This window comes from Leopardus geoffroyi, chromosome E2 (assembly GCF_018350155.1).
Source record: "Leopardus geoffroyi isolate Oge1 chromosome E2, O.geoffroyi_Oge1_pat1.0, whole genome shotgun sequence".
In the NCBI taxonomy this organism is placed as follows: Eukaryota; Metazoa; Chordata; class Mammalia; order Carnivora; family Felidae; genus Leopardus; species Leopardus geoffroyi.
In genome coordinates this window covers 19,346,932-19,356,765 of record NC_059335.1, presented here as the reverse complement: position 1 = coordinate 19,356,765, position 9,834 = coordinate 19,346,932, and positions in this window count along the sequence as shown.

Genomic DNA, 9,834 nt, shown 5'->3' with positions numbered 1-9,834 from the left:
GGGAGGAAGGAGGCTCAGCAGGGGAAACACAGGAGGAAATGAAATTCTTCTGTATGATGGACAGATGACATTATGCACGTGTCAAACCCATAGAATGCTATGGCACACAGAATGAACCTTAGCTTGTATAAATTTTTTTTTTAAAAAAAATCCCTTAGGAGTTTGGAAAATCTCAGGATGGAATACAGACAATGATAAATGAATTTAATTGTATTACAAATGTATGAAATAACTGAAGGGGGTGCTGACCTACATAACTCCGGAAATGAGTGAAGCCTGAAGACAGAAGGCAAAGGGAACCAGGCGTAGGTACAGAACTCCAGCTGGTAAAGCATTTCCCATGGGGGAGGGCTTAGCAATCGTACAGCCATGATATATGAACTGAACAATTAAATAAATGCTTGGAGGATGGTTGGAGCTGGTGTCTCACCACTGGAGTAGGGGTTCACAGACAAGCAAGGGGAGGGAGCTAGAATGACCCGTGTGTAATACATTTGAGTTGGAGACATCAGTGTGACCCATGTTAGCTTACTGTAGACACATCTGGCTACCTACTGAAGTATTTACGGACGTGTGTAGATACACAAGTTGTATACACACATATATTCCCTTGCTTTGCCATCTGAGAGGGCCCAGAAGGGAGAGACCCCAGTAGGAATGAATGCACCTGTTGCCCAGATCTTTGTTTGGAATATCATCCTCCGATAAAGAGGAACTAGGGTTCTTTGGAGAAACGGCGGGTACCAGGACTGAGAAATACAAAATGAGCCTGGAGCATCCTACAGGGCTCGAGAGTAAGGAAGGGCTCCGTAAAGGCACAAGGGTGAAGCTAGGGACCAACTGAAAAAGTGGCAAAGTTGGCACAATCTGATCAACAAAATAAGTAGCCTAGTAGTGGATTATAAGTCAAAGTATAATAAAAATATTCATATAATATATGAGTGCATATAATGTATGAGCCCATATGAGTCCATATAATACAAATAAATTACTGATTAAATAAATGGAGTAGAATCAACACATCTCTATGCAGAAGAATTCCAAATGATTTACGTAAGTAGTCTGCCTTAACGAGGTGGAGTATAGCTGCCCACCCCTTAAGCATCACGACTTCCTTCCGAGAAGTACAGTATGGAAAGGGTGGGGAGAAAGTTTATGCGGAGAGGCCTGACAAACAAACAAACCTGTCAGGTGATCAGAGTCAGGGGAGTGGCCTGTACCCTTGATAGGGTGTAATGGCCAGCCACTTCACTTCTGTGGTCCTCCTCTCCACAAGCCACAAGTCTGATCGTGAGAAAACATCAGACAAATTCCAACTAAGGGACATTCTACAAAATGCCCGACCCGTCGAGCTTATCAAAAACAAGGAAAGTCAGAGAAATTGTCACAGGCAGGCGGAGCCCAAGGAGATATGACAACTGAATGCCATGTGGTGTCCTGACTGGGATCCTAGAACAGAAAACAAATGAACAAAAAACAGGACATTATGTAAAAAAAAAATGAGGAAATGTGAATGAAGTATGGACTTTACTTAATAGTGTCCCATTAATTGTGACAAATGGACCACACTGATGCAAGATGTCAGTAACAGGGGAAACCAGGTGTGGGGTATATGGGAACTCTCTGTCCTACCTTCCCAACTTTTCTGTAAGTCTCAAACTAATCGAGGGGCACCTGGGTGGCTTAGCCCTTAGCTCTGTGCTCAGAGCCTGGAACCTGCTTCAGATTCTGTGTCTCCCTCTCTCCGTCCCTCCCCTACTTGTTCTGTCTCTCAAAAATTAGTAAACGTTTTTTTAAAAGTCTCAAACTGGGGCACCGAGGTGGCTCAGTCGGTTGAGTGTCCAACTTCGGCTCAGGTCATGATCTCGTTCGTGGGTTCAAGCCCCGCATCGGGCTCTGTGCCGACAGCTCAGAGCCTGGAGCCTGCTTCGGATTCTGTGTCTTCTTCTCTCTCTGCCCCTCCCCTGCTCATGCTCTGTCTCTCTGTCTCTCAAAAATAAATAAACGTTAAAATTTTTTTTTTAATTTCAAACTAGTGAAAATAAAACCTCTATTAAGAATTCTTTTTAGGGGCGCCTAACCCGGGTGGCGCAGTCGGTTAAGCGTCCGACTTCAGCCAGGTCACGATCTCGCGGTCCGTGAGTTCGAGCCCCGCGTCGGGCTCTGGGCGGATGGCTCAGAGCCTGGAGCCTGTTTCCAATTCTGTGTCTCCCTCTCTCTCTGCCCCTCCCCCGTTCATGCTCTCTCTCTGTCCCAAAAATAAATAAAAACGTTGAAAAAAAAAAAAGAATTCTTTTTAGAACTTTTTAAAGTTTGATATTACGATAGAGCAACAATCATTACCTACGGACGCTCTGCCGCTCAACTGCAATGCTAGACAGAGGTCGTGCGAAAGTGTGGGAAGTTGTACTTGTCAGGCCAAGCCTGCTGGTGCGGCTGCCTTCCCTTCGTTAAGGTATCCTTCCCTGTGCTTGCCTGAGGCTCGGGTTTAGTCTGTTCCTCTGTCCCTGGATGTGGGGATGTGGTTCCTGAGAGCCCCCCCCCCCCCGCAGGCCTGGTGCGGTACTGCAGACGTGCTTCTGAGCGCTTCAGAGAGAGGCTCTACCCCTGCTTCCCTCGCGCGTGTAGTTTCCCCCGTCCTTTTGCACATGCTTGCTGCTTTACACAATCGTCTCTGAAAACGTCCTTGAAACCTTAGATGTGGACACGTGGCAACGGATCAGTGTCATTGTGTTTGAAGTAATCAAATAATCTCTGAATTAAAAAATGGATAAAATGAAGTGGTCAAGCTATGTGTTCTTTTTCTTAATTTTTTTTTAACGTTTATTTATATTTGAGAGAGAGACAGAGAGACAGAGACAGACTCTAAAGCAGGCTCCAGGCTCCGAGCTGTCAGCACAGAGCCCGATGTGGGGCTTGAACTCACCTGCCGTGAGATCATGACCTGAGCCGAAGTTGGATGCTTAACCAACTGAGCCACCCGGGTGCCCCGTCAACCTGTGTTTTCCTTGAGGAAAGGCAGAGCAAGGCAGACCACGGCCCCCATCCCTGTCTTGGACCTGAGCTCCTGTGTGGTCCCAGACTGGCTTGGGTACTATGGATTGTCATTGGTGAAAGCACCAGGTCAAAATAACAAAAGTAAAAAAGAAAAGGCTCCTGTCCTCTGATCTTCAAAAGGCTGGTGATCTAACGGAGACTAAGCAAAGCAAAACCTCCCAGGTGAACCTAACTGGAGAGGCGGGAGGCCACCGCTTAGCTCCAGGGGGACGCTTGCATGGGTTCGCGTTTACGCAGAGAGGTCACTTTACTAATCACAGCAATACTCCTGAGAGTTGGCCGTGGCTGATGTCGCCCTCTCTTTACAGAGCAGCGGGCTGAGTTCAGGAGGGCAGATGGCCAGTCCGTTGTCAGAGGACCAGGAACTTTCCATTTGCCCTCTCCGTGACAGGCCCAGGCTGCCTTGACCCCACGTCAGCATGGGAGAAGAGGGGATACCTGGCAAGGCTCCCAAAGACATGCCCACCTCAGGATCCTCACTGAGTGAGGTCAGGGACAGGGTGAGAGCCGCCTCCACCCCACACCACAGACAGCATTCGGGACAGGTGTATTGATAGGAAATGTACATTCTTTGTCACTAGAGTTTAAAGTTGGTTTGGCAAGCATGCCAGAATACCTGCTACACTCTTGTTCTGGGTTGGTGCTAGCCGTCCATGTGGAATGTTCCAAAACTGCCTTGGGCTTCAGCTAGAAGGCAAACTCTGGGAGGCCCTTGGTCCTTAAGAGTCTTCTTTTTAAATGAACAAACTTGATTTCTAGAGCAATATTTGCTTTGCAGAAAAATTAAGTAGAAAGTACTGAGAGTTTTGATCTACTCCCCTACTGCCACACAATTTCCCCTGTTATTGACATCTTGTATTGCTGTGATGCATTTGTACAATTGATCAGCCAACGTCAATACATTATTCTCAATTAACAGCTACATAGTATACATTAGGTTTCATTCTCTATGCTGTACATCATTCTATGGGTTTTCACATGGACCCACCACGACAGCATCATGCAAAACAGTCTCAGTGCCCTAAATACCCGTGTCCTCCACTTACTCATCCCCCCTCTCCCCCCGAGTCCCCTGAACCCCTGGAAACCACTGATCTTCTCACTCTCTCTGCACCTCTGCCCTTTCCAAAATGTGATAGTTGGAGACAGATGGTGTGTAACCTTTTTAGATTGTCTTCTTTCACTTAGAAGTATGCATTTAAGGTTCCTCCGTGTCTTTTCCATCTGGAATATACTGACAAATAGAAATGAAATGGTCGGGGAGTGGCGGGGGGAAAGGATGGTTGGGAGAGGGCCGCAGGGCTCCTGGCTCTGGTGGCCCCCCCTCTCCAGTGAAGAAAAGAACCCAGAAGTCTCTGTTTAAATGTTGCTAAGTCAGGGGCACCTGGGTGGCTCAGTCAGTAAGTGTACGACTTCAGCTCACGTCATGATCTCATGGTTTGTGAGTGCTGACAGCTCGGAGCCTGGAGCCTACTTCAGATTCTGTGTCTCCTCCTCTCTCTACTCCTCCCCTGCTCATGCTCTGTGTCTCTCTCTCTATAATAAATAAACGTTAAAAAGAATTTTTTTTTTAAATGTTGCTAAGTCTGAAGTACCTTTGGGGTGTCTGGAAAGCAATGTGTTCCTTGCGAGGACCCAGTAAATGATAGCAAGTGCTTCCTGGTTCCTGGGAGTGCCCAGGGTTCTAGCTGGTAAGGGGCAGGCATGCAGGTAAGTGGCCCAGCAAAGACCCTTCTCCTTTTCCAACCTTAGTATTAAAATTTCTTTGATGGTCCAGTGGGCCTTGGATCCAAGGACGGAAAGAGTTCATGAAAAACCACTCAAAGAACTAAAAATAACTCCCTTATTTCTCAGCTGGACTGGCTTTGCTCAAGTCTTGGGAAAGGAAAGGAAAAAAAAAAAACCAACTTGAGAGTGGAAATCCATGGCAACAAGCAAGTTCTGTTTATGGATAGCATCCCAGGGAAATGAAGTGCCTGGCTGCTACAGAGGAGAAGTGAAGGTGAAGTCATATATATCCATCTACTTTGCTCTGACTGAGCCAACAGGAAACTCCTACCTGTTCTATCCATCCATGAGAAATAAATTCTTATATTTTTGTCTGACAAGACATATGCCATACTGTCTCGGGACTTTCGAATAAAGACTATAACATACCACTCTGATCTCTGACCTGGATTTCAAGCTGGCTTTATGTAGCATATGGGTCACCAGGAACAGGGGACAGAATGAAAGCAGTGAGTGTCAGTAGACATAGGCTGTAATTTCTAATTAAAATTCTTGTCGCTGTTTCATTTAAACCGTCGACTGCCTTCCTTCTTCGACTCTCTTTCGTAAATTTTCCAATTGGTTTCAAGCAGACAAAAAAGTAGTGATCCTTCCTCAACTGTCTCCAACTATTTTAGACACAGTTCAGAATCTTTTTCTTGTTGTCCTATTATTTCCAGTTCTTGGAATGCCAATTCTTCTGTTTGCTGCAGCAGACGCTCCCCCACGGTGGTTTGCAATTTATGATCGTGAATTCGACTTCAGTAGGGGTTCCTTTGCCGGGGAGTCTCATGTGCCTTGAGGTACAAAAGGGGCCTAACGGGAGCCTCTGCTAGGGGTGTGACCCTGCCACCCGAGATCCTGAAGCGCAGCTCTCCTTTCTAACCAAAGCCACTCTCGGGGTCCATCAAAGACACCATTTATCGACATCTACGTCAGGGCTCGATCCCCGAGAGATCCACACCGCCCACAAAGAAAGAGCCAACACCACAGGTGACCACATGCGTTTTTGAAGGCATTTCCCCTTCACCCGGCACCGGTGACCATCCCGAAAGATGCTTCTCTGCATGAATAAGGACATTCACATTTGACATCTTCTGCTTCCTCCTGCTGGGCTCTTGGCCGATCAACGCTTCCATCAACTGATATTCCTCACAAGCTAAAGAATCAGCTCTCACACCGTATAGACAAACAGGGTCTCCTTCGTGGATGTGCTGGCACTGTCCATGCTCCACAGCCTGGTGGTTGTAAACATTAAAAACAAAAACAAAAACATGCTTCTGGAGAGCGTGGCTGGAAGAAAAACATCCCTTCTATAGACAAACAGGATAGTCTGACTTTAGCCATGGCTCACCCTACCTTCTCCAGCCACCATGTGGGGCTCGGCTAAGCAAGACAGATGACAGAGAGATGGACGAGGGAATGACCACCAGAAGCTTTGGAACATGGCATGGAAGGTAAGAAAACAGGAGAGAGAACAAAACCAGCCATCCCTGGCTGGTGAATGATGACTCTGGAAGTCTAGAAAAGGAAGGAACCAGGAGGCCAGAGGGGCAGCACAGAGGATGGGAGGGTAGACAATGGGCACAGGTTCCAGGCAGGTGGGCAGGGGTTGGGGTGGGAGTCCAGGAGGCAGGCTGGCATCCTGCGAATGAGGCCAACCCTCTGAGGCCCCGTTATCTGACATAGCTGGAGTCCTGGCTTTGGCCGGGAGGTGGCCGTCATGGCGCACCCCCTCCATGATGAAGAATCCTACGACTCTGACACCACTGTTGCCACCACCATCAACCCTGCTGACACAGCACATCGGCCCAAGGGCAGGCCTCAGACTGGAAGACTCTTCTAGGCTCGGCGATACAGCAGCTTGGAAAAGCTGGTGATTCACGGTGGAGCAGAAGCAGCCCAGCCAGGATCCCTGTGCCTGCTCCCCTCAGCTAGGACTCCCTGTCAAGGACACGTGTTCCTAAACCCCTTGGGCCATGCAGGTTAAGTGAGAGATCATGCCTACAGGCCTGCGAGCAGCAGAGGGCGGGGGAACAAAATCCCAGGGACAGGAACCACATGAGGCCCTGTCACCCAGAAAGGACTCTGCCTGCAGCATAAACAGCAGGACAGGACATCTGTGATCAGGACCAGGTGACTGGAGGGGCACCTGGCATGCATACACACCCCTGAGATCCCAGATTTGGCGTTGTGAGGTGAGGTGAGATTTTCAGAACACCTTGTAGCTGTGAACACACTGATTCTTTTTTTTTTTTTTTTTTTTTTTTGAGAAAGAGAGAGCGAGTGCATGCACATGATCCAGGGGTGGGGGGGTGGGGGTGGGGAAGGGATGGAAGGAGAGAGACAGAGAGAGAGAGAAAGAATCTCAAGCAGGCCCCATGCTCGGCACGGAGCCCAACGTGGGGCTCAATCCCACAACCCTGGGATCATGACCTGAGCCGAAATCAAGAGTCAGACTCTCAACCGACTGAGCCACCCAGGTGCCCCGAACCCTTTGATTCTAATCCATCTTCTAAACACTGAACACATTCAAATGGTGGGGTTTTCACCTGGGCCGGGGCTGCCCACGGTTTAAGTGCAGAGCACACATCAATAAGTGCCTGTGGCCCACACCTCATGGTTCTAATAAACATGTGCCCACTATCCAGTTAGTCAAGTATTTATAGCATCTTCCAAGTCACGGGCATGGTTCTAAACATATGGGGCCAGTGTCAATGAGACAGACTTGGCCATCGATCTATCCTCCAGAGATTCACGTCCAGGCAGGGAGAAATAATAAAGCAATAAGCAAACAAGATAAGTTCAAAGGACAATGAATGCTATCAAGAAATTAATAAATGTCAATGGTATACAAAGGCACGGGGGCTGGGAGCCAGGACAGCATCGGTGATTAGGAAAAAGCACGTCTCACAAGGTGGTTTTAAGCTGTGATCAAAATGACAGGGAGAAGACAGGTGTGAAGTTAGAGGCAATAAGTTTCCAGGCAGGAGAAATAGCAAGTGCAAAGGCCCTGAGGCAGGGAAGGGCTTGAGGAGTTTCAACGACTGGAAGAGGCCAGGGTGGCTGAAGCCTTTGGGAAGGAGGAAAGAGGAATGAGAGGGGCCAGGCAAAGGCGGGCAGGCTGCACTCTACTCCGAATGCAATAGGAAGCCATTGGAGGGTTTTAAGTGGGGGCATGACCTGCCAAATCTTCTTCTACAGAGCCCCTCAGGCTGTGTATGAGGAATGGGCCCTGGGGGGACAAAAGAACAACTGGGTGCCTGCTGGAGCCTGGTGCATTTGTCAGGTAAGAGGGGATGGAGGTGTGAACAAGGACAGGGCAGGGCACCTCCCTCTCTCGGAGATGCACAACGCAAGGTAAAGAAGGCAGTTTTACGTGGTCCGGCCCAGTGCTTCCCAAACTTCCCAGATGATGAAACCCTTTTATCCTGGAACTCCCCTTCACCCACTCCTGCATTTCATGGAACACACAGTGGGAAATGTGGCTAAGTTCTCATTTACCAAAGTCGTCTGCTTTGCTGGTTTTGCCCCAGCCAGGTGGTCTGGACATGAGACTGTATTATATTGACTTGGCTACAACAATCGATTGTTCCAGAATCTTGGGGGCATGTAGGTGCTGCTTTTCCCTTTCTTAACATAAGGAGTCCAAAAAGAATTTAGAAAAGGAACCAATTCCCAATCAAGCGTTCATCATTTACAGACACAGGTTCCTGCCTGTCCCAGAAGATGCCAGAAGCGGGGATAACACTTTCTGCCCACGAGCAGACTCCTGTCACTCCCTTTGGGTTTTCTGGGTGTCTGTAGGATAAGCAGAACTCTGCAAAAATGACATTACCACGGAGGCTAAACAGCGAGTTTAAAAAGTGCAAAGTCCTCGCTTTCAAAATGCAGGCCGTTATTCTCATCAGAATACTGTATGCGCCAAGACAAAGGAGAAATGCAACAGATACAATCTGCCTGTGGTGGGATCAATTACCATACCTCGCTGTGACTACCGTGCACTTCCTTCATTCACGGGAGCAAGAGATTTTGCACGAAAGCTTCTCACCTAAATGCTACTGTTACATACCATTCGCAAAACATGACACTAATGTAAGCATCTTCGAAAACACTTACATGTACACATGTTAAGAGTGGGAAAGTAAACCACACTCAAACCGGCAAAGTCGCTGCTCTTCGGGGAGTGAACGAAAAGGTAACTGCAAACAAAGGTGCAGAAGAGACGTCCTCCCAGTCAAGATTTACCGGCTCACACTGTGCACGGGACTCGTGCCGGATGATGTCAGGGGCTCGGGAACACCGGTTCCCTGGATTCTGGCTCCGGGTTCCATTCTGCTGCTGGGCCCAGGGACACATTCTAGAGCCCACCCAGACAGCACACACAATGCATGGGATGCTTCCCGCTCGACATGATGTTTGGGAATTAAATCAGTTGCTTCAAACTGTAATCCTTGGATGTACCATAACAGAGAGATCTTGAAATATGCCGTGCTCACGTTCCCGGGGCCTGCTAGAATTTGTCCTTTAAAACCAACTATGACAACCAGAAAGGTCTAACCTCTGAGATTACAGTCTCTTGTTCTAGAAATAAAGGGAGAGGACAAAGGAAACACGTGCTTGGTTTTCACCGCATTTCAGAGGACAAACACGATGCTTAGGCACGGGGCCTGGAAGAAATCGTGTGTTCACATGTGCACACGCACCTCCACCTGGAGAAAGGGCTCAGGTGACCTCAGCTCATGGCTTTTCAAGGGCGGACGATGCTGTTTGGTCGTTCGCCTTTGCTGCAGTGGAACCAGCTCCTGTTTCTGCGTCTGTGGCAAACAGAGTCATCCTCCAAATTCCCTTTCCAAGTTACTGTAAGACTCTCAACCCACGTGTCCTCATGACCCATGGCGGGGGGGGGGGGGGGGCACCGCCTCAGCAGCACCTTCCAGAGACTTCCACGGCAGGCCAAAACAGTGGTTTGCTTCACACTCTTCATGTGATTTAAATCGTAAGCTCTTG